At 37.4% G+C, this 23,229-nt stretch overlaps 1 pseudogene; it reads right to left on the bottom strand.

Annotated features, from left to right (window-relative positions):
- Positions 1-20,861: 20,861 nt before the first annotated feature.
- Positions 20,862-21,333, bottom strand: LOC128781265 (SUZ RNA-binding domain-containing pseudogene; annotated as a pseudogene).
- Positions 21,334-23,229: the final 1,896 nt, after the last annotated feature.

Here is a 23,229-nt window from a genome sequence, read left to right as displayed (position 1 = left end):
TCCTGTAGGCAGCATATGTAACGGTCTTATTTTGTTATCCATTCAGCCACCCTATGTCTTTTGATTGGAACATTTAATCCATTTACATTTAAAGTAATAGTTAATAGGTATGTAGTTTTTTACATTTCATTATTCATATTATTGTTCTTTTTTTCTTGTTAAAAACATCTCTAACATTTCTTGTGATAATGTTTTGTAGTGATGAACACTTTTAGTTTTCTTTTGTCTTGGAAGCTCTTTATCTTTCCTTCAATTCTAAATAATAGCCTTGCTGGATAGAGTAATCTTGGTTTTAAGTCCTTGCTTTTCATTACTTTCAATCTTTTGTGCCAGTCCCTTCTGCTGTGAAATGTTTCTGTTGATAAGTTAGCTGACAGTCTTATGGGAGCTCCCTGTAGGTGTGATTAACTGCTTTTCTCTTGCTACTTCTAAGATTCTCTCTTTGTCTTTAACCATTAGCACTTTAATTATGATGTGTCTTGGTGTAGGCCTTTCAGTGTTCATGTTCTTTGAAAATCCCTGTGCTTCCTGGATTTGTATGTCTATTTTATTCACCAGATTAAGAGAGTTTTTCATTATTTTTTTAAAGAGGCTTTCAATGTATTGCTCTCCCTCCTCTTTTTCTGACACCTATGAAGTGAATGTTGGTATGCCTGTTGCTGTCCCAGGGGCCTCTTAAACTATCTTTATTTTTTTAATTCCATTTTCTGTTTGCTCTTCTGATTGAGTGCTTTCTGATATCTTATCTTCCAAATCACTGATGTGATTCTCATCTCCATCAAACAAACTACTGATTCCCTCTAATATATTCTTCATTTCAGTTGTTGAATTTGTCACTTCTGACTGGTTCTTTTTTATGTTTTCTGTCTCCATTTTTATATTTCTTATCTCTTAGTTGAGATAATAGATAATTCTTGGACTTCCAGTCAAGATGGCAGTGCAGGTAGACATGGATCACCTTCTCCCACAACCACATCAAAATTGCAACTAAAATATAGAATAACCATCACTCAGAACCATCAGAAATTGATTTGCATGGAAGTCTGACAAGTATGGAATTAAAGAAACTACATCCATCCAGACTGGTAGGAGGGGTGCAGACACAGGACAGTCTGGTCCCACATCCACATGTGGTGGATAAGAATTTGAGAGGAATATCTTGGGAGTGAGAAGCCCCAGTCCAACACTAGGCCTCCCAACCCAGGGTTCCAGTGCCAGGAAGACAAGTTCCCACAACCTCTGGCTGAAAATACAAACAGGATTGAGTTGGTGGAAGAAACTCTGGTGCTCCAAGCATTTCCTCTTAAAGAATCCACACATGGACTCACCAACTCAGATTCACTCCTTCTGAGCTCCAGCAGTGGGGTAGGAGGTTGAAAAGCACCAATGGTACACAAGGAGGAACTGAAGTGTCTGGTCTCAGTGTGAGCAGAGGCCATTGTCTCTTTTCTAAATGCTCACCTCACACAGCCATCAAGCTGGTGCCATGTCTGAGACTCCATCAACCTGCCTAACACTATTTGCTCCACCCTGGAGATCCCATGAAACCTTGCACCAACTTATGGGCCCACTCAAGCTGCTTTTCCATATGAATGGCTGGTCTTGGCTCATGCTTCCCAATTTCCTAAATCCTCTCAAACAAGCAACAACTAGCCTCAGTTAGCCCCAGGTACAGCACTAGCAGCAGCCAGCCTAGTTTTTTCAGCTTGGTTTCACCTAGGGATCTTCAAGCCCAGCATAAGTAGCAGCCATCCCAGATTGTTTTATAGCTCAGGAAGGGTGGCCCACGGCAAAACACAGGTGGGGGCTGATCTTGCCCTGAGCCACCAGGGAAACCCTCCGAGGCTGCACATGCAAGAGCATCTACAGATCATGCCAGAGCGCCACCATCTTGTCCCTGCATAGTTGATTCTCCACAGTGGGCAGAAGGTGGTGATCAGTAGTCACAATCCTTACAGCTGACTGGCCTGGGTAAATGCCTCTCATAGATCTGCCAAAAGCAATCAGGGCTCAGCTCCAAGAGGAGGGTGTATTCAGCGAACACAAAGGGTGCACTCAGCGCATACGAAGGGTGCACCTTGAGTACCCAGCCTTGGTGAAAGGGGAGGCTGTGCCACTGGACCCTACAAGACACCTACTACATTAGGTCACATGACCAAGACACGGAGTCAAAGCAGCTCTACCTAGTACATAGAAACAAAGGGAGGCTGCCAAATGAGGAGATATATAATCATGTCCAAAATGAAAGAACAGATGAAAACTCTAGAAAAAGAGCTAAACAAAATGGAGATAAGCAATCTATCAGATATGGAGTTCTAAACACTGTTTATAAGGGTGCTCAAGGAACTTAGTGAGGACCTCAGCAGCAAAGAAAAAATCCAGTCAGAAACGAAGGATACACTAATTGAAATAAAGAATAATTTACAGGGAAACAACAGTAGAGTGGATGAAGCCAAGAATCAAATCAATGATTTGGAACATAAGGAAGCAAAAAACAACAAACCAAAACATCAAGAAGAAAAAAGAATCCAAAAAACTGAGGATAGTATAAGCAGCCTCTGGGACAACTTTAAGAGGTCCAACATTCACATCATAGGGGTGCCAGAAGGAGAAGAAAAAGAGTAAGAAATTGAAAATCTACTTTAAAGAATAATGAAAGAAAGATTCCCTAATTTGGTGAAGGAAATAGACATGGAAGTTCAGGAAGCACACAGAATCCCAAATAAGATGGGTGCAAAGAGGCCCTCTCTAAGACACATCATAATTAAAATGCCAATGGTTAAAGATAAAGAGAGACTTTCAAAAACAGCAAGAGAAAATAAGTTAGTTTCCTTCAGGGGAGTACCTATAAGGCTGTCAGCTGATTTCTCAAAAGAAACTTTGCAGGCTAGAAAGGATTGGCAAGAAATATTCTGAGTGATGAAAAGCAGGGGCATACAGCCAAGATTGCTCTACCCAGTAAAGATATCATTTAGGGTCAATAAAGAGCTTCCCAGACAAGAAAAAGCTAAAGGAGTTCATCATCACCAAACAATTATATGAAATGTTAAAGGGACTTATTTAAGAAAAAGGAGATCAAAACTATGAACAGTGAAATGTCAAAAGAAAATGCATATCTATCAACAAATGAATCTTTAAAACAAACTAAGCAAACAAGAAGAACAGAAACAGAATCATGGATATGGAGAATGTTTTGATGGTTACCAAATGGGAGGGGGGTATGGCAGAATGGGTGAAGAGGTAAAGGGAGTAGGAATTACAAGTAGGTAGTTACAGAATAGCCATGGGGATGTAAAGTACAGTATAGGAAATGGAATAGCCAAAGAACTAATACACATGACCCATGGACATGAACAATGGTAGGGGGATTGCCTGAGGGAGTGGTGGCTGCTGGGTGGAGGGTGACAAAGGATGACAAATGAGGACAGATGTAATAGCATGATCAATAAAATATAATTAAAGTTAAAAAAGAAAATCCTTATAACAATGTTTTGAACTCTACATCTTGTAGATTGCTTGCCTCCATATTTTAAGTTCTTTTTCTGGAGTTTTGTTATGTTCTTTTATTTGGGACATGTGTCTTTGTCTCTTCACGTTGGCTGCTCCCCTGTGTTTATTCCTATATATTATATATACTTGGAGCTGTTACATCTCCTGGTCTTGGTAGAGTGGCCTAATATCATAGGTGTCTGGTGGGGCACAGTATCCCTGGTCACCTGAGCTGCTTGCATCATGTGTGTCCCTTGTGTTGGTTGTGTGTGCTTTCCCTGATTGAGGTTGGCATGTTAATGGGAGTGATTTAACCCTGAGGCTGATTGGCTTTGAAGACTGTCCATGACTACAGTGGAAGAACTGTTGTGCAGGGGCTGACCCTACCAAGCTTTAGTGGGTCTCTGGTGTCTGTAGTGTCTGTCCTTCATGTATTGTTGGTGGAGGTGGCTGGGTGGTGCTGTGGTGTGGTCTGAAGCTGGCCACTGGATGTGTTGGTTCTGGGGCCTCTTGGGAGGTACAGACCAAGAGCTGATGCTTATGCCTTACCTGGGGCCACCTGGTATAAATTACAAAGTAATCTGTAGACTGTTGCCACTTTTGCTGGGCTTATAGGTCCCTGGTAGAGGCTAAGCTGTGAAGTAAGGCTTCCTGCTGCTAGTTCCAGACTTAAGGTGACTTAATAAGACCTGTAGGGCATGCTGAGGCCAAATGCTGCTTATTTGGGATTTGTGAACCTTCGAGAAATTTTTGGAAAGTCTGCATCATGAGCCAAGACAGGCTGTTTGTATGGAAAAGCCACTGGAAGTGGTATGGGGAGCCCACAAGTTGGGTGGTGTGGGGTTTCATGGGATCAGCAGGGCTGGGTGAAGAGTGTTAAGTTGATGGAGTCTCAGATATAGCATCTGCTTGTGCTTTCAGGGTGAAGGTTCAGCAATAGCCTCTTCCAGCACTTCTGTCTGTGAGAAAGCTACTCCTCCAGCTACTCTCTCTGAAGCCAGACAATTTAGTTTTTCCCAGTATAATTCTAGTGCCTCTCATGCTGCCACCCTAGCACTGGAGCTCAGAGAGGGTAAGATCATCAGTAAATAAGTTCATGCACCTGACCTTAAGGAGGAGCTCCGGGGAGTCTAGCAGCCCATCATCACCCACAATCTCTGCTGATTTTCACAGCTAGAACTTATGGGACCTTCTCTTCCTGGCACCAGAATCCTGAGCTGGGGAGCCTAGTGTGAGGCTGGCACTCCTCACTCTTCATGGAGGACCTCCACAGCCAAGGTATCCCTCTTGATTTTCAGCCACTACACATGGGTGTGCGCACAGCCCTTTCCCTGTCTGTGCCTCTCCTACCATTCTCCAGTTGGCTTCTCCTGTATATAATTAGTTATAGAACTTCTGTTAAGCTAGACTTTAGGTAGTTCTCAATGATGATGGTTCTGTAGTTTGGTTGTAATTTTGAAGTGATTATGGGAACAGGCAAGTACAGTGTTTGCCTACTGTTCTGCTTTGACTGTAAGCCCTATAAGCTGATTTTTAAAAAATTTTTATTGTTATTCAATTACAGTTGTATGCCTTTTCTCCCTATCCCTCCACCCCACCCCAGCTGAACCCACCTCCCTTCCCCACCTCCACCCTCCCCCTTGATTTTGTCCATGTGTCCTTTATAGTAGTTCCTGTAATCCCCTCACCCCACTGTCCCCTGGCTATTGTTAGATTGTTCTTAACTTCCATGTCTCTGGTTATATTTTGTTTCCTTTTTTCTTCTGTTGATTATGTTCCAGTTAAAGGTGAGATCATATGGTATTTGTCCCTCACCGTCTAGCTTATTTCACTTAGCATAATACTTTCTAGTTCCATCCATGCTGTTGCAAAGGGTATAAGCTCCTTCTTTCTCTCTGTTGCATAGAATTCCACTGTGTAAATATACCATAGTTTTTGGACCATGGGAATGCAGACTGGTGAGGCCACTGTGGAAAACAGTATGGAATTTCCTCAGAAAACTAAAAATGGGACTACCCTTTGACCCAGCAATTCCGCTGCTGGGATTATACCCTAAGAGCCCTGAGACACCAATCCAAAAGAACCTATGCACCCCAATGTTCATAGCAGCACAATTTACAATAGCCAAGTACTGGAAGCAACCTAAGTGCCCATCAGCAAAAGAGTGGATCCAAAAACTATAAGCTGATTTTTAAAGCAATGCTAACACAGCTAACTTATAAACTTAATGATGCCAGAGGAAGAAAAATTGGTGCTTGGTGATTTTTAATAAATATCTGCCACTGCATTTTTTAGCTTATTGATCTTCTCTAATTAAAAATATGGTTGAAATATTTAACATTAGTTTTAAAGATGTGAAATATGGTGACTCAATTTTCTGTGCAAGAAAAATGATGGCCATTCTGTTGTAGCTTTGATTTTTATTTTTATTGTTCCCTGTTTGGTTCCATTCAAAATTCATTTCTGTTGAGATGTCAACTTGTTGAATATCAATTTTGTTGAAAATATAAACCTGTTGATATTTTTCTGGTGTTCAGTTTTGTTACAAACGTGGTTTTAAAAATCTCAGAAAGGACATAAAGATTTTCTTTAAAAAATCATAATAAAAAATAAAAATAAAAATAACAAATAATAATGGATATGAATAAACTAAGCATTAAAAATTCATTGTGATTATTATAAATCTCACCCTAATAGTCAATGAACTACTTAAAAAATTAAGCATAGTTGGTATACAGTACTTTTCTTTTTTTAAATTCAAGTATAATTGATATACAATATTATCAAACTTTCAGGTGTACAACATATTGATTTGACATTTTTATACCTTGCATTGTGATCACATACCTAATTCTAGTAATTATCTGTCACCATGCAAATGTATCACAATATTATTGACTATATTCCCCTTCATCGTTTTCATCCATCCCCCCTCCCTTGACCCTACGACAACCATTCCCTTTGGTCTCTGTTTCTATGAGTCTGGGGTTTTTTTGTTTTGTTTTGTTTATTTGTTTTGTTTTTTAGGCTCCACATATCAGTGAAACCATATGGTATTTGTCTCTCTGTCTGAATTATTTCACTTAGCATAATGCTGTCTATGTTCATCTATGTTGTTGCAAGTGGTGTGTGTGTGTGTGTGTGTGTGTGTGTGTTACATCTTCTTTATTCATTTATCTATCAATGGACTCCTTGGTTGCTTGACTATAAGGGTGCATATATCCTTTCAAATTCTAGTGTTTTTTTTTCTTCAGATAAATACCTAAAAGTGGAATTATTGGGTTGTTTGGTAGATCTGTTTTTAGTTTTTTGATGATTTCCATACTTTGGAGATTCATACTGTGGAGATCACTAATTTGCAGTCCCACCAACATTGCACAAGTGTTCCTTTTTCTCCACATCCCCGCCAAAGCATGCTATTCATTAACTGTTGATAATAGCAATTCTGACTAATACAAAACAAAAAGATAACACACTGAATGGGAGAATATATTCACAAATGATATATCCAACAAGGGGTTGATACTCAAATATATAAGGAACTCACATGACTCAATAACAAAAAATAAACAACTTGAAAAAATCGACTGTCCTTTTTTATTTTTTATTTTATTATTAATTAATTAATTAATTTATTTATTTACATATTGTTCTGTATGTACCTTGATTTTATTCAGTCAACTTTTGAGATTCAACCATGTTAATACTTACTGTTCTAGAGAATTTATTTTGGCTGCTGTGTGGTAGTTCATTTAAAAAATATACATAACATATTTCTAATTTTTTACTAATACAGATATTTGTGCATTGGATGTTTTTGTACTTTTAAAAATATGCTTCTTACCTCTTCAACCTAGGAGGGCAATTGCTGCTGTATCATAAGATATGTATGTTTTCCATATCCCTAGATTTTGTCAAATTTTTCTGATGAGGCATACATAAATCTGTCTAAAGTATAATTTTCCTTCAGAAATTTCCAATAGCAAACTGGGTAAAAGATCTTTTAATGACCCTGAGACCAGTTTAAAAACTTAGGGTTGTGTTCACATACATGAGGAAAATTCAATAATAATTTTAAGGAAACATAACTGGCAGCCAGATCTACTGCCTTTTACATGTATGTGTTCATGACATCAAAAATGCATTTCTAAATTTTGTTTTTTGAAATTGTTCTCAAAAGCTGCTACCTGGGAAACTGAGACTATGTCAGTGTACTGATCAGTTTATTAGAATAAAATATGTCATCATTTGGTTTTTAGAACTCAGTTAAACTACTTTAGAAATCAACAATCCAAGAGAAAAAATTGGACAAAGGGTTTGAAGCAACAGTTTAAAGAGAAAACCCAAAACATACCAAAAGATGCTAAACTTCACTAATAATGCAAATTAAATCAACATTGAAATAGTACTTTCACCCATCAGTTTTGTCAAACAGAATTTTTAAAAAGTATTGACAAGGTTATAACAAAAGTTTCTTAATACTAGGAGGACTGTCCTTTTTTAAATTAACTTATTTATAAATCCTAATTGTGAAAGATCATATTCTTCACACTAATCTATTTATAAAATAACAGCTTTATTTAGACATAATATACAGATCATAAACTTATCCCTGCTAAAATTTGTATTCAAATTCAGTGGTTATTAGTATATTTGCATAATGATGCAACCATCACCCTTATTTGGAACTTTTTATCACCCTGAAAGAAACCCATCCACAGCCACTCCCCACTCTACCTCCCAGTCCCTGGGAAACACAAATACCTTATGTCTCTATGTATTTGCCTCTTTAGGTGATTTTATATAAATAGAACTATTAAGTATGTGGCCTTTTAAATGTGTCTGGCTCCTTTTGCTTAACATGTTTTCAATGTTCATCCTCTTTATTGCTAAATTACATTCAATTGTATGACTATTCCACATTTGTTTATCCATTAGTCATTTAATTGGCATTTAGGTTATTTCTAATTTTTTATTAATATGAATAATGCTGCTAGGAAAACTTCTGTATAAGTTTTAATGTGGGCATATGTTTTTAATTTTCTTGAGTATATGCATATGCATATGTAACATTTTCAGACACTATCAAACTGTTTTCTAACCTGTCCTCACCATTTTGCAATCCCAGTACCATTCATTGTAGGAGAGTTCTTTTTTTTATTGTTGTTCAAGTACAGTTGTCTCCATGTTTCCCCCTCCACTCCCCCCCAACCCCAGCCATCCTTACTTCCCACCCTTGATCCTACCCCGCTTTGGCTTATTTATACAAATTCTTGTCAACACTATTATTTAAAAATTTAATTTTAGCCACTCTAGTAAATATGCCATGGTATCTCATTGTGGGTTTGATTTGAGTTTCTCTAATATCAAATAGTATTGAGCATCTTTTTATGTGCTTATAGAACATTGTATATATTCTTTACAGAAATGTCTATTAATATTATTTGTGCATTTTTAGTTGTGTTATTTATTTTCTTATTTATTATCCTTAATATGTTCTGGATACAAATTCATTATCAGATATATGATTTTAAAATTTTACTCCTGTGTTAAGTTTTTAACTTATAGAGATATCCTTGGAGGCACAAAAGTTTTAAACTTTATGAAGTGAAATCAGTGTAATTTTTCTGTTTTTATTTGTGATTTTGATGTCATAGCTAAGTAGCCATTTCATAAAAGAGATATACTTCTACATTTTCTTAGGAGAGTTTTATTATTTTAGCTCTGACACTTATCTCTGTGATCACTTTGAGTTTATTTTTGCATATGGGTATAATATAGGGCTCAACTATCATTATTTAGTATGTGGAGAAACAGTTGTCTCAGCACCATTTGTTGTAGATATCACTTCTTTGCTGTTGAAGTACCTTGACAAACTTGTCTAAATCAGCTGACCATAATTATGAGCTTATTCGAATTCTCTCAGTTAATCCTAGTCACCTACATGTTAATGCTTATGCAATACCACACTGTCTGCAGTACTGTAGATCTGCAACGAAAGTAGAAATCTGAAAGTGTGAGCCCTCTCATTTTGTTCCTTTTAAGATTGTGTTGGCAATGTCCTCAAGTTTTCTCAAATGACAAGATTTTATTTTTTATGAGTGGATAATATTCCATTAAATGTATCACATTTTCTGTATTCATTCATATATGGGCATAGGTTGTTTTTATATCTTGGCTATTATAAACAATGCTGTAATAAACATGAGAGTTCAAAAAAAAAAGATTGTGTTGGCTAATCTGGGTCCTTTTCATTTCAATATGGTTTAAGGATCAGCTTCTCAATTCACACACCAAAACAAACAAACAAACAAACAAACAAACAAACAAATGGCTGTGATTTTTATAGGGATTGCATTGAATCAATAGGTCAATGTAAGGATTATTTTCATTTTAAAAGAAATGTCTGACAATCCAAAGCACTGGATATCTTTCCACTTATTTAGGCCTTCCTTAATGTCTTTCAAAAAATGTTTTGTAGTAGTCAGTGTACAAGTCTTGAGCTTATTTTGTTAAATTTATCACTAAGTATTTTATTGTAAATAAAATGCTATTGTAAATAAAATTGTTTTTCTAAATTTTCAAGTTGTTTATTACTTTTGTGTAGAAATGCAGCACATTTTATTGATCTTGTATTCTGCAAAGTTTTTAAGCATGTTTATTAGTTCAAATAGTTTTGATTTGTAAATCCCATATAAAATTATTTTATCTGTGAATAGAGATAGCTTCTCTCCCAGTCTAGATGGGTTTTATTTCTTTTCTTTCTTTACTTTTTTTTTTCATATTTTCCCTGGCTAGTATAGATTAGAAGTACTGAGAACAGATATTCTTGTCTTGTTCCTTTTGTTAGGAAAAAGCTTTGTCTTTCAACATTAAGTATGAAGGAAAAAGTAGGGGGTCTTCATACAATGCTCTATCAAGTTGTGACCACTCCCTTGTAATCCTAGTCTGTTGTGTAATGTGTGTGCATGTGATTTTATCAGAAATGTGTGTTGCATTTTATCTACTTCTTTTTCTGCATCTATAGAGGTGGTGATACTATTTTTGTCATTTTTTAACATAATGTATTACATTGATCCCATCTAATATGTCACTGGTTCAGCTTTCTGTTATTTTGTTGAGGATTATTGTGACACTATTTACAAGATATATTAATCCATAATTCTATTTCTTTGTGATGCCTTTGTCTGATTGTGGTTTCAGCATATTTCTGGCCTGGTAGAATGAGTTGAGAAATGAACTTTTAATTTTTTAGAGTTTGAAGGATTAGTGTTAATTCTGCTTTAACCATTTTATAGAATTCATCAGTTTTACTGGTACCTAGGCTTTCATTCTGAGGAAGATTTTCCATTATTAATGTAATATATTGTATAGGAATGTTTTATGATGTGGAATGCTTTATGATGTAGAATACTGAGTCACCCACAATAACAGTCTGTGTTAGGCAGAATATGCCCTCAAAATAGCCTGGTCTCATCAGGAAAACCTGTGACCATTACCTCATATGACAATGTCTCTGCAGATATGATTAAATTAATGATCTTGCAATGAGGATTTATTTTCAATTATCTAGTTGGGTCCAAAATGCACTAAAATACAAGAGTCTTTGTAAGAGGAAGAGACAAAGGCATATTTAAGACAGATGAAAGAAAATAAGGCATACACACTAAATAGGAGGCATTTTGAAGACAGAACAGGGATAGATCTGATCATGTTGGCCTTGTAAATCAGCAGAATGCAGCCAGAAGCCAAGGAATACTTGCATCCACCAGAACCTGAGGAGGTAAAAGCATATTCTCCTCTAGAGCCTGTGGAGGGAATTCAGTCTTGCTGACTCTTTTATTTTGGCCCAGTGACATTAATTTTGCATTTCTGACTTTGAGAACTCAGAGAAAATAAATTTCTATTGTTTTAATACTAAATTTGTGGTATTATTTTATAGTAGTCACAGGAAACTACTTAAAGATCTATTCAGGTATTCTATTTTACTTGAGTCAATTTCTATAGTTTGTACTTTCCAGAGATCCATCTAGTCATCTAGTCTAAATAATTAATTGGAATACATGTTAGCGGTACCCTTTTATAATCATTTTATTTCTGTATGATTGGTATTAATTTCCCCTATTGCATACACATGTTTCTCAAAAGATATGGACAGAATGTTCATAAAACACTAGTTGTAATGGCAATGGAATGGTTAATTTATGTGGTATTTCCACTATTTAATTAAACACTAATCTGTCTTTGCTGTGAAGGTATTTTATGGATGCAATTAATATCTACAATCAATTAATTTTAAGTAAAAGAGATTATTCTTAATAATGACATGAAACACATCCAACAAGTTGCATACCTTAAAAGTAAAAACTGAGATTTCCCAGAAAAGAAGAATTAGGCCTCAAGAAAGCAGCATCAAATCCTGCCTGAGGTTCTAGCCTACCAGCTTGCCTTACACATTTTGGACTTGCCAGCTTCCAAAATGTGTGAGCCAATTTCTTAAGATAGGGAAAACAAAGAATAGTTTAAGAAACAAGAGTAGTGTCTATCTTTGGAGGGAAGCATCATGAGAACCTTCCAAGATTGTCATACTCCATTACTTGATCTGGATGGTTGTTAGTACTGGTGAATGCACATTCACTTTGTGATATTCATTAAGTGGAGACCTTATGATTTACTCATTCATATATTTTTTCTGTATCTGTGTCTCTCCCTTCTCCTGCTTTGTTAGGTATATAGTGACATGACATTGATTACATTGTAGTATTAATTTGAATTTCCATGATGACTAAAAATGTGGAACATAAAGAACATATTTTGTTTGCTTCTGCAAAATTGGGGATTTCTGAATAAATAGTGCTGAATACAAGATTCTGGGCTAAGAGCAAGCCTTGGGGAAATACTTTACAACTGTAGGATAGTAAGAGAACTCCAGAGAGTTCTTTGCTGGTATGTGTTCAAAATTTAATGGTACAATGATGTCCAAGGTCCTGTAAATAAGTTTAGGTCCCTGAATCTGGAGACACCAGAACTAATTTAGGGCATAAAGGGATGCATTGACTTTTAAAATATTATACTAAAAATCCAGAATTGAAATATCCATTGCATATGCATGTATCTGTTGCATTTCTGCTCTCTGTCCATATTGTGTGGAAATGCTGAAGTCTTTAATGCAAACATGCAAACACATAAGCACTGAGATTACTCTTCAGCTACAATTCTCCTGATGCTCTCATTGAACATATTTTCAGAAGTGATTGTTGGATATACCTAGGAATGTGCTCTCTTTTTTTATGGAAATGGATTTTTGATTTAAAATTATGGGCCATCTATTTCCTTTCTGATGTGTTGATTTTTGAAGCTGTAATTCAGGAGAGGGGAGATGAAAAGTACAATGATGCATACCTACATTGTGGGTAAACCAAGAACAAGTTTAAATGTGTTGAAATGATTTTAGTGCAAATTTCACAATGCTAATTATTCTTCAAAGTAATCCCTCTTATGAGTCAAATATAACTGAAGAATTTAATGTCATCCAGTTATTATATAAACAAATGTAAACTAGATCATAATATATTACTATGACATAAGTAATACTACATAAAATGAGATATGTGTTAGACCATTTTGTATCAGTTATAATTTTTATATTTATATCTTTCATAAATATGAGACATTTGGCAAAAATGTAATAATCCTGCAGTATTCACTCAATCTCATAAATTAAGATAAGTCCATGTGCTTTAACATATTAACCTTAAGTAAGATATAAGATAAACATTATGCACCTTTATTACATATGTAGGGGAAACAACATATTACCTAAAAATTTAGTTGTTATATCTTACCATTTTTATACAGAAGAGAAACCTCATATGGTAAGATCATACTTTTATGAAATAGTTATATTAAAAATGTATTTGTGAAGTTGTCAAGTAACTGTGTCAATATGATATTCATTGAAATTTTTATTCTAGAATTATTATTTAAATTATCCATGGAAAATAGACATGCATACCTGCAAGATAACATGCTATCTTCCTTTCAATTCATTATACTGCTTTTTCTGAAAAATATAATAAACGTTTAAACTATCTTTAATATAATAGGTTTTATCATGTAATGCCTCATTTTTTAAGTAATGAGATGAATTAAAAACAATATTTGACTTGAACAGGAATTGAATTATAGTCAGTATTAATTATCCCTAAAGTAAAGTTTCTAATTTATTTTGTATTTGTTATTATTGAAGTTTTAATTACATAGAATGAGAAATGGGAAGAACAAAACTAAGCTTTGGTGGAGTCATCCTATGCTGAACGTGCACTTTCTGGCTTGTGTCATTATGTCTTACTGCACTGACTTGATTTCGCTTGTGAGAACACGCCAAATATGGTGATAAATCAGTGTGGGTTGGGCAATCATTGCAGCTTCAAATTGTTATGGCTTCTGTATCACCCTAACGCAATATCTCACAAAATAAAAAAGTCAATTTACCATAATTTAGTGGTATTTTATACCTTTAAATATAAAATTTGTACTCATGTGATAGTTTCACTACTAAAATAGAAATACCAGACTCTTAAAATTATTATGCTATAAAGGGGAGAGACATTGTTCATGATTCGATGCAAAGAAGAAGGAAAATGTAAATGATCCCCTGAGACTAGAGAGCAACTGTTTAGATCTGTTTCTTTGCCACATTTACAGGCTGAAAAAATGCCTCTTAATGGAAAATATCAATCAAAAGTAAGGGCAGAAAGAATGGCATAAGCTGGAGTAACCCTCCTTGATGGAGTAAGAGTAAAGTTCTGACATTTTCTGTAAAAATAGCTTACCATCTATACTAGCAATTTATTGTTGCATAACAAATCACCTTAAAATTTAAAAGCTTCAAACAACTAATATAATTATCTCACATAGTTTGTGGTGATTAAGAATCCAAGAGTGGCTTTGCTAGGTGGTTCTGGCTCAGGGTCTCTCATAAGCTTGCAGTCAAGCTGTTGGCTGAAGACTCAGTGGAGCTGGAGGATCTACTTCCAAGTTCATTTGCACCTTTCTTGTCAAGAAGCTTTAATTCCTCATCACGTGCTGCTCATGACATAGTTTCTACCAGTGCAAGTGATCAAAGATGAAGGCTGCAGGTTTTATAAGCCACACCTTCACTTCTACAGTAGCCTACTGCAATCAAGAGAAAAAAGCATTTCAAGAGAGAGGGAATAGTTAACTGGGTCATGCAGACTAAGTCTGGTACAGTATAGGACTTGACTACAAAAGGATGTGAATACTAGGAGCCAAAGTTCATTGGGAGTCATCTTGGGAGGTAGCTACCAGATCACCTTTTATTCAGTTATTTATTTATACATTTATTCATATGTAAACATTTATCAAGCCCCTTTTATGTGTCAGGAACCGTGCTAGATCCTGGAGATAGAACAATAACCAAAATAGACATTATTTCTACCTTCATGGAGACAAAGAAGCACCAGACATTTACATTGATTAAGGCTATTTGAAGGAAGCTCACAGACTATTTTACAGGCTCCCACAGTATTTGCATTTCCTGAACATAACCCTGGTATTAGTGTGACTCCGTGAGTATAGGGAGTATTCCTACCAAAACTAATACACTCCTCTTCTCTGATGATTTTCATTTCTATTCCAGTTACTACACACTCCACATAAACCATGAAATTTTCTACCTCTAAAGCCTCTTACCTTCCAAAAACATCCTTTTAATAATCTGCTCTTAAATCACAATTAATATTTTTAACCTCTTTATCCAACTAATTGTATCAGGATTTTGCTTCAACACTGTTGAGATTTCCAATCCATTTATGTCCATACTTATTTCCCATCTGTCAGACATCTCTTCCCTCCACTTCCCTCCCTATACTCTTAGTGTCTACAATTCATCATTTTAAGTTTCTCACTGTCAATATCCTACCTTCACTTCCCCTTGTTTGGCAAAATTCCAAAGTAGGATGAACCCAACTATGTCATTTCTTTATGCCTTAGGTGAGAGCTAGAGCGCTGCAAGAGAAATCCAAAACAGGGTAAATGGATTTCACTATAAATTTATAATCATTCAACTCAAATGTATTCCAGGTGTGCCAGACACCTGATCCCATTTTCCAAGTTAGCTTGTTCTTCAACTATACTAATCCATTCTTTTTCCACTGTCCTTAAATATCTGACCTTTCTCCACCCTTATACCCCCAACCCTCAGTGGAAAACTTTCAAAGAGGACATAAAAGGCACATTGTGCAGCAGCACAGTTTCTCTCCCTGTATTTCCAAATGTAATTCTGGCTGCACCTATTCTGTCTTCCATCTCCTGTTAGTTAAGGAAGTGCATCGCTCTGTTCCTATCAAAGACTAATACCTCTACACACACATGGATCACATCCTCAGTCTAGGCCCTCATCTCATCCATTACCATCTAGCTTTTCTGTTTCTTCTACCTTGCCCTCATTATTATACTTTTCCTTCAGCATTAACATTTTGTTTTAAGTTGGGAACGATATTTGCCCCACATTTAACATAAACTGAACAAAGCAAACCCTTCCCAAGCCATGGATCATTTTTAACCCTTGTTTTTCTCCTACATTTTCGCATACACTTATACCTCATTCATTTTCCCCAGAATTAGTTCTTGCTAAAACTAATGGTTCCTTTCATGTTGTTAATTCCTATGGGTAATATTTTAGTTTTTCTTGAGCTTTATCAACTTCTGGCTCAATTAACTATTCCCTCTCTCTTGAAATGCCTTTTTTTCTTGATTGCAATAATATTGCTTTTTTCACTTTTACTCTTATCTCTATGTCAACTATTAATCCATATATTTTGGGGCTATTTCTCTTCTATCTGAGTATAAAATAATAGAAGTCTTGGCTTACTTCTCTCTCTACTGTATCTCTAGGTTATCTTATTCTCTCCTGATAGGTTAAAATAATGATAGCTGTTAGAGCACATAAAACTCTGATTTTAATGGTTTAACTCAATAAAAGTTAATATCTTTCTCACATTACAGTCTTCTATACATTCATTCAGAGACCCTGGCTCCTTCTGCCTCATGGATCTTTTGTCTTACAGATAGTTACAGATAATTATCTTACAGATAATTTGTGTCTCTATCCTGACACTGCCTCTGCCTTACAAAAGCCTGTCTACCTGGATATTTCATAGCTATCTCACACTGAGCTTCTGATCTTATTCCTTTTAACTTTCTCTATTCTCTTATTCCTCGTTTAAGCATATGGATCTAACTTCTGCCTAGCTGTTTACTCCAAAAGACTGGGAGTCTTCTTTGAGACTGCTCTCCTCCTTAGTCCCTAACTCCCGTTAATCTGCCCCTATATATCTATCTTCAAGTGATCTACTTCTAATTGTATCTATTAATACCATCCAAGGTCATTTCTTACTGATTGTTATAATAGCCTTATACTTGCTTTCTACATTCATTTTTCTTCCCTATTTTCTTCAAACTAAGATTTAAATACAATTATGGAGACCTGCTTTCAATTAAGACAGAGGAACTGGAACCAGATTTTCTGTCTTGCCATAAATAAATACTAGTAAAATGTAGAAAACAATTGTTTTAAGCCATTGAACAATACATAACACAAGATTGTGGACCCTGAGATAAGGGCAACAAACTAGGGGAGCCCTATGATAATCCTGGTTTATGTCTAGAAACATATTTTGCACTACAGTGTAGGAGAGGAGTACCCAAGAAAAGCAGGGTGATCATGCTGAGCTGGAGGGACCAATCAGAGTTTTGGGAGGCTGAATGGCTAGAATCTGGTAGGAAAAGTATAGGAGAAAGGGGAACTCTTAAGAGATTGAGCTCCAGAAAGCTGCATAAAAGATTTCCTTGAATCTGTGGGTGAAAATCAATAAGTCTGAGCAAAAATAGTAAGAGACCTATAAGCTGAAAAATTCCCAGAGCTCACTTGTGACTGGGAAACATTCAAGTTCCAGTGAATAGAGCTGAGATACATTCAATATTTGCAGAGCTGAGTAAAGTTTCCAAAAGCCATATTTTACTAGTGAGCTTAACCTATCCCAAGCATAAAAGCTACTCTTGGCCCACTCTGACAAAGCTAAACAAGCCTCATTAATGGAAAGCACAGTATGGAATGTGACTGTATGACAAGGCTACCAAACTATCTGAGACGTCTAGAAAGGCTTCGCTGGGGGCATTATTTAAGTAAGCTGAAGGTTAAATACTGACTGAGAGTTAGCAAACTGAAGAGGTGGGAAGACAATTGGGTATTCAACGCATGCAAAGGCTTGGAGGCAAAGAGGACTCTGGTAAATTTAAAAACTGAAAGAACAGAGTGTCTAGAGCAAGATGATCTATGATGGCACTAGGGAGAATGGCAATGGCCATAGAATTTAAGATCTCAGACATCATATTATGAATTATTATTTTTGACAAGTTTAAAACATATATTTAATATATAATTTGTAAAATGCTTAATATGCTGATTCAGGAGCCCACAGTGCGGGGCGAGGTTGGCAGCTGCTTGCTAGACCAGCAGAGCAGGTCTGCAGGGGTGAGGCCCTCCCTCCCTTTCCCGTCTGTTCAGACACCCAAGGGGTCTGTGTGCACCCTTGGAATCACATGGCCAGGAAACAGGACCCCGGATTCTCTGCTTATCAGGGAGGCTGAGGCAGCCCTACTGCCCATCCCTGAGCAGAGCATCCCCAGATGGGGCAGAGCAGGGTATGGCTGGGCTGGACATGGTTGGGGGCATGGGCAGTGGGCCCTGGAAGGGGCTGATGGTAGCAGATAGGACGTTACCTCCAGCCTGCAGGTGGGGAGTACCCTGATACAGTGGGCTGAGAAGGGTTGGTCACCAGGCCCAGATCACCAGCTCCTTTGGTTATAGGCTGAAAACAGAGTAATGATTCATGGGAAGCAATTAGCTGGAAGGTCTGAGGCCTGGCTCATGCAGTCAGGGAAGAGGTGGGGGAAGGGGACAGCACCATGAAGGCAGATAAAGGGGCATGGCCTCAAGTTTCTTCCCAGCCCTCTCCTGGGGTTTTTCAAGTCAAAGCCTGCAGCTTACTTAAAAAAAAATTTAAGTATTTAAGGAGAGTTACAGACAAATATCAAAAACAACAACAAGCACACACACACAAAATCCAAACTCTTCTCCCACCTCCCCTCCTGTAACACAATAGTTTCCTGTTTTCATTTCTTTAAAAATAAAAAATTTGCCTGCTACCTCTCCATCTGGGAAGCCAAGGATATAACTGCTAGTGGGTGGTGACAGGCACACAGAGGACCAAACTCCATCTTTAGCCAAAGGGAAGTGGGAGCACCAGTCCCTACTTTATCCTCAATCACAGATACCCATCAGCCAGTCTTCCCTCTGGCTCCACTAGGGGAAGGGGAGAGAGGCCCAAGGACACGTTGCCCCAGTGTCTGGGCAATTAGCACTTCTGGTCTTTCCACCTGGTCTACCTCTGTACCCTTCTCCAATGGAAAGGACAGTCTTGTTTTGGGCCAGAAACCACTATTACATGAAGGATGGACACTATACATTTAGAATGAGGAAACTTGGACAGGGCAGTGGAACTATCAAAACAGCAGCCAACCTTCTCCCTTGCCCACTCCTTGGGGTAATTCCCCCAGTCTCTGGTCAACACTTAACACCCTGTAGGTTCATACTGACTAAAGCTCTGCTCCAGCACCACTCGTAGGCAATTTCCTGGCTTCACACAGTTATAAGACTGCACTATGGACTAGTTGCTGATTCAACTGCCAGCTGACCCTTCTTTCTAAGGGGAAGATGTTGTGAGACATGGCTTGCTGAGCCTGGCCTACATTCCCACAGGGCAAGGCTGAGAGCCAGGTAAACCAAAGGTGGAGTGAGCCCCCCAAACCTAGTTTGTCACATTGGGCACTACAAGCTGCCCAAATTACAAAAACGTCACACCAACCACTCCAAACTCATCCACTGAGTGGGGAGGCTGTCTAGCTGGCTAAGGGATAAGGCACAGCACAACAGAAAAGACCAAAGCAAACCTGAGAGGAACGGGATTGCACACACACACACACAGCAGCTCTGGGCAGCTGCCTTCTTAGATTGTTCCACCTCAAGGAGCCAAAGCAAGTCTCTAGGCTCCAGGGACAGAGGGGAAACTGCCTTCATTCCAGGCCCTCACTCTGGAAAAAGGGTGAAGGGTAGCCTAGGCCTATGCAGAACCAGTCTGTCATCACCAATCTTTGCAATGCATAGTTTGTCTTTCCCCATACCTATTTAGAATGATCTACTTCCAAGGTAGTGATTTCACAAAGGAAATGTACCAGCTATAGTTAGTAAGCTAATGCCATCAACAGAGATGGCACTCCACAGACACCTTCTGACCACACTAGGCTAGAAGCTGAGTCCTGGAGCCAGACTCTTTCCTGGTTTTCCTTATGCTGACAGCAACATAGTGAGCAAGTCTCATATCCCTTACTTCTAATCTTAGGAGTGCCGTTTCACTCCCCGCTCTCTTCTAGAAGTAGCAAACCTGGCTGGTAGGGAACCACCCTGAGGGGAATGGGAAGGAAAAATCTATTCACTTTCTCTTCCTGCCAAAATACTAGAGGTGGGGTTGGCACCCTCCCCAGGGTCTCTGAGCCTATAAAACTAGCCCCATCTCCAGGCAGGTCCATGATGCCCTGGGACTTAGCATGGGGTGTTCATCTGTCCTGGGGGCTATAAGCCCTGTCCCTTTTCTGGGCAATAGTAGGAATACAGAAGCTGTGCTCACTGAAAGCCTACTGGTTAAATTCACTTTCTAGTGAATTTCCCAGAAACATTTTTAAGTAGACTACCAAACTACCCTTTCTTATAAAGAAGATTCATTAAAGTGCTAAAACCCCTCCCATACACACTTTTCATTGCAAATCAGATATTTTTACAAACAAAAATAGTAAGGAAAAAAAAGAAAGGATATTTTTCAAATGTAACTTGCTTTTAAGTGATGAAGACATGCACTCGGGGGTGGGTACATGAGAGTTCTCATTTGTTTTGAAATCCCAAGTTAATGAGCATGATAAACTGTTATGGCTGACACTAACTTTATCCCAAGTGGCCAAGTGGCACTGTTTGACTCTCTACTCTTAAGCCCCCTAACCCCAACCCTTTCCCTTTTCATTGACTTGGAACAGACCTTGTGGACATACCAATAACAATGGGAAGGGGAGAGGGGAAAAGGGAGGTCACAGTACATGAGGTTCAAGGTCACAGTGGTGGAGCAAAGGAGATCACAGTGCAGGTAAATCAGATTCTTTCCTCTGCTCAAGTCCAGCTGTCTGCTATGGGAATGCAACCGTGGTGGACGACCTAGGAGGCAATGACAGTGGCAGTGCTGTCATCCTTTCTTGCTCACATTTATCGGGCACTGTTTGAAACCTTGTTACCCATCAGGACCCAAAGGATGGCTGATCACATCATTGGGTTCTCTGCTGTCTTCCAGATCCTGGTTGGCCTGTCAAGGATGGATTTCTCGTGCTCTTACTTGGGCTGGCACTGCCTAGGATTCTGTTATGGGCTTCAGCGTACTCTGCCTCCCACTGTGCTAGGGACTTGACAGGAAGGACTGGCCTGCTGGTGGAGTTGGGGCTGCTGATCACTCTGTTGCTGGTGGGCCTCTAGAGGATGTGGGTCTTTTGGGGGGTGGAGGTGTGGGAAGACTGTCATCCTGAATCACAATGGGCATTTTGGGAGATTTGGATTTCCTGCTCTCCTTTTGTGTGATCTTCAGTGTTTTTTTCTCACTGTCTGCTTATTTTCCCATTGTCTGCCACCTCCTCCCAGCTCTCAGTGACCTCCTTATCTTCCATCTTACTGGATGCTTTCCCCTAAATTGTCATTTCATACTGGTTGCTTCTCTCACTCTTTGGGTGCTGGTGACTTTGGACAACTTCTCTCAGGAATTATGAATGAGAAAAAGGAAGAGGCAGGAAAAAAGGGATATGGAAGAAAGAAGGAAGAGAACACAAAGGCTGTTGGAGCAGTTGGGATATGGAGAAGATGCTAAGGGGGAAAAATAAGTTTTCAGTATGTTCTATAACTTTTAAATAGTAATAATTATGAGAATATTAATTTTGACTGAAATGCGAAAAAATGAAAAACAGATTTCTACACAAATAGTGATTTCTGTTAATTTGTCCATATGAACTAAAAATTTAAAATAAAGATAGTAGGTCATTAAATAGAAATTCCATGTTAGTAGTGTCATTAATGAGTACCAAAAAAGAGACTATAGATTCTTCTCCAAAATTTTTTCTCTAACAGAAAAAATTATAGTTTGTCAATATCACAGAACAACTAGACCTGGGACTTACGCTTTATGGTGTACACAGCCAATTTTATGTTCACTTCTTCTAACACATTTCTTACCATTATATTTTCTCCAAATGGAAAATTGAGCAGTTTAGGTGGTGGCGGCAAAGAAATAATCATTTCTACTTTGGAGTTTTGAGTTTGATGTGTTTGAAAGGGACTTGAACAAGTGGAAAGGCACACAATGTTTTTGGACAGATAAAAACAGTAGTGTAAAGATCTTTATTTCCCCCAGAGTATCATAAATAATTATAACATCAAAAAAAATAGAGCTATTTTTGAAACTAGACAAGCTGAGTTCTAACATTCACATGAAGAAAATAGATGTTTAGGAATAACAAAGAAGTCTGAAAAGGGAGAATAATAAAAAGATTTAGCCTTACAGGTTATTAAATGTATTTTAAAGCTACAGAAATAAATTTAAAAAATTAAAAATGTTGGTATTGATATAAGATTGGACAGACAGGTCAATGGAACAGAATTGGAAGTTCAGAAACAGGCTAAATCCAAGTGAGAATTCATAATGAGGATAGCATTTCTAATAAGCAGTTATCTGGTTTGAGAAATTTAATTCTCAGTGATTAATATTTATAGGCAAAAACTGATACCATAAAAATATTATAATAAATAATGATATAATAATAATTACTTTCACCTTGGAAATTAAGAGCCAGAAGCCTAAAATCTATCCAACAAAACTAAGTACATTTAATATTAATATTGCTAATTAATTTTTATGATTAAAATAAACAAACAAAATGGGAGAAAAACTTACAATTTGTGTAAAATTCTAAAAGCTGTTTGAAAAATATATACAGAGCTCATTTAAACCAATAAGAAAAACACTAAGAACTCAAGAGACTACTGGACAAAGGAAATAAACTGGTTTAGCCCAATATCTAAAACCCACATAGCCAAGTAGACCAGAGTTATGGGCCAGAACCCAAGGGAAAAAGTTTTAACAGAATCAAATCCTTCCTGAGATCAAGCAGGGGATGGGTAAGGAGATGCCAATGGACATGCATTTAGCATATTATTGTTGACCTTTGACAAAGAAGTTTAGGTAGAATGATGGTGGGTGGAGGCTGGATTCCAATGTGCTGGTGAGTGTAGGAGAGAGTTAAGGAAGAGAAGAGAGGAATGTAGACCACTGTCAAGAATTTTAGAAATTTAGAAGGAAAGAAGGAAATAATAGGAAAACAAGAGGGAGGAATTATTAATAGAAGTTTTTTGTTTTTGTTTATTAGGACAGAAACAGTTAAGCATATTTACACACTGAAAGAGTCACTGGAGAAAAGGAGCCAAACATTTAAAAAAAACAATGAATAATTAATGCAGCAAGAAGCTGGAGGAGAGAATTAGGAAAATCTTTTAGTTTTAGGTAAAGATGATGG

This window comes from Desmodus rotundus, chromosome 6 (genome assembly GCF_022682495.2).
Source record: "Desmodus rotundus isolate HL8 chromosome 6, HLdesRot8A.1, whole genome shotgun sequence".
NCBI lineage: Eukaryota > Metazoa > Chordata > Mammalia > Chiroptera > Phyllostomidae > Desmodus > Desmodus rotundus.
The sequence above is the reverse complement of the archived record's forward strand: the minus strand, read 5'-3'. Positions and strand labels throughout refer to the sequence as shown.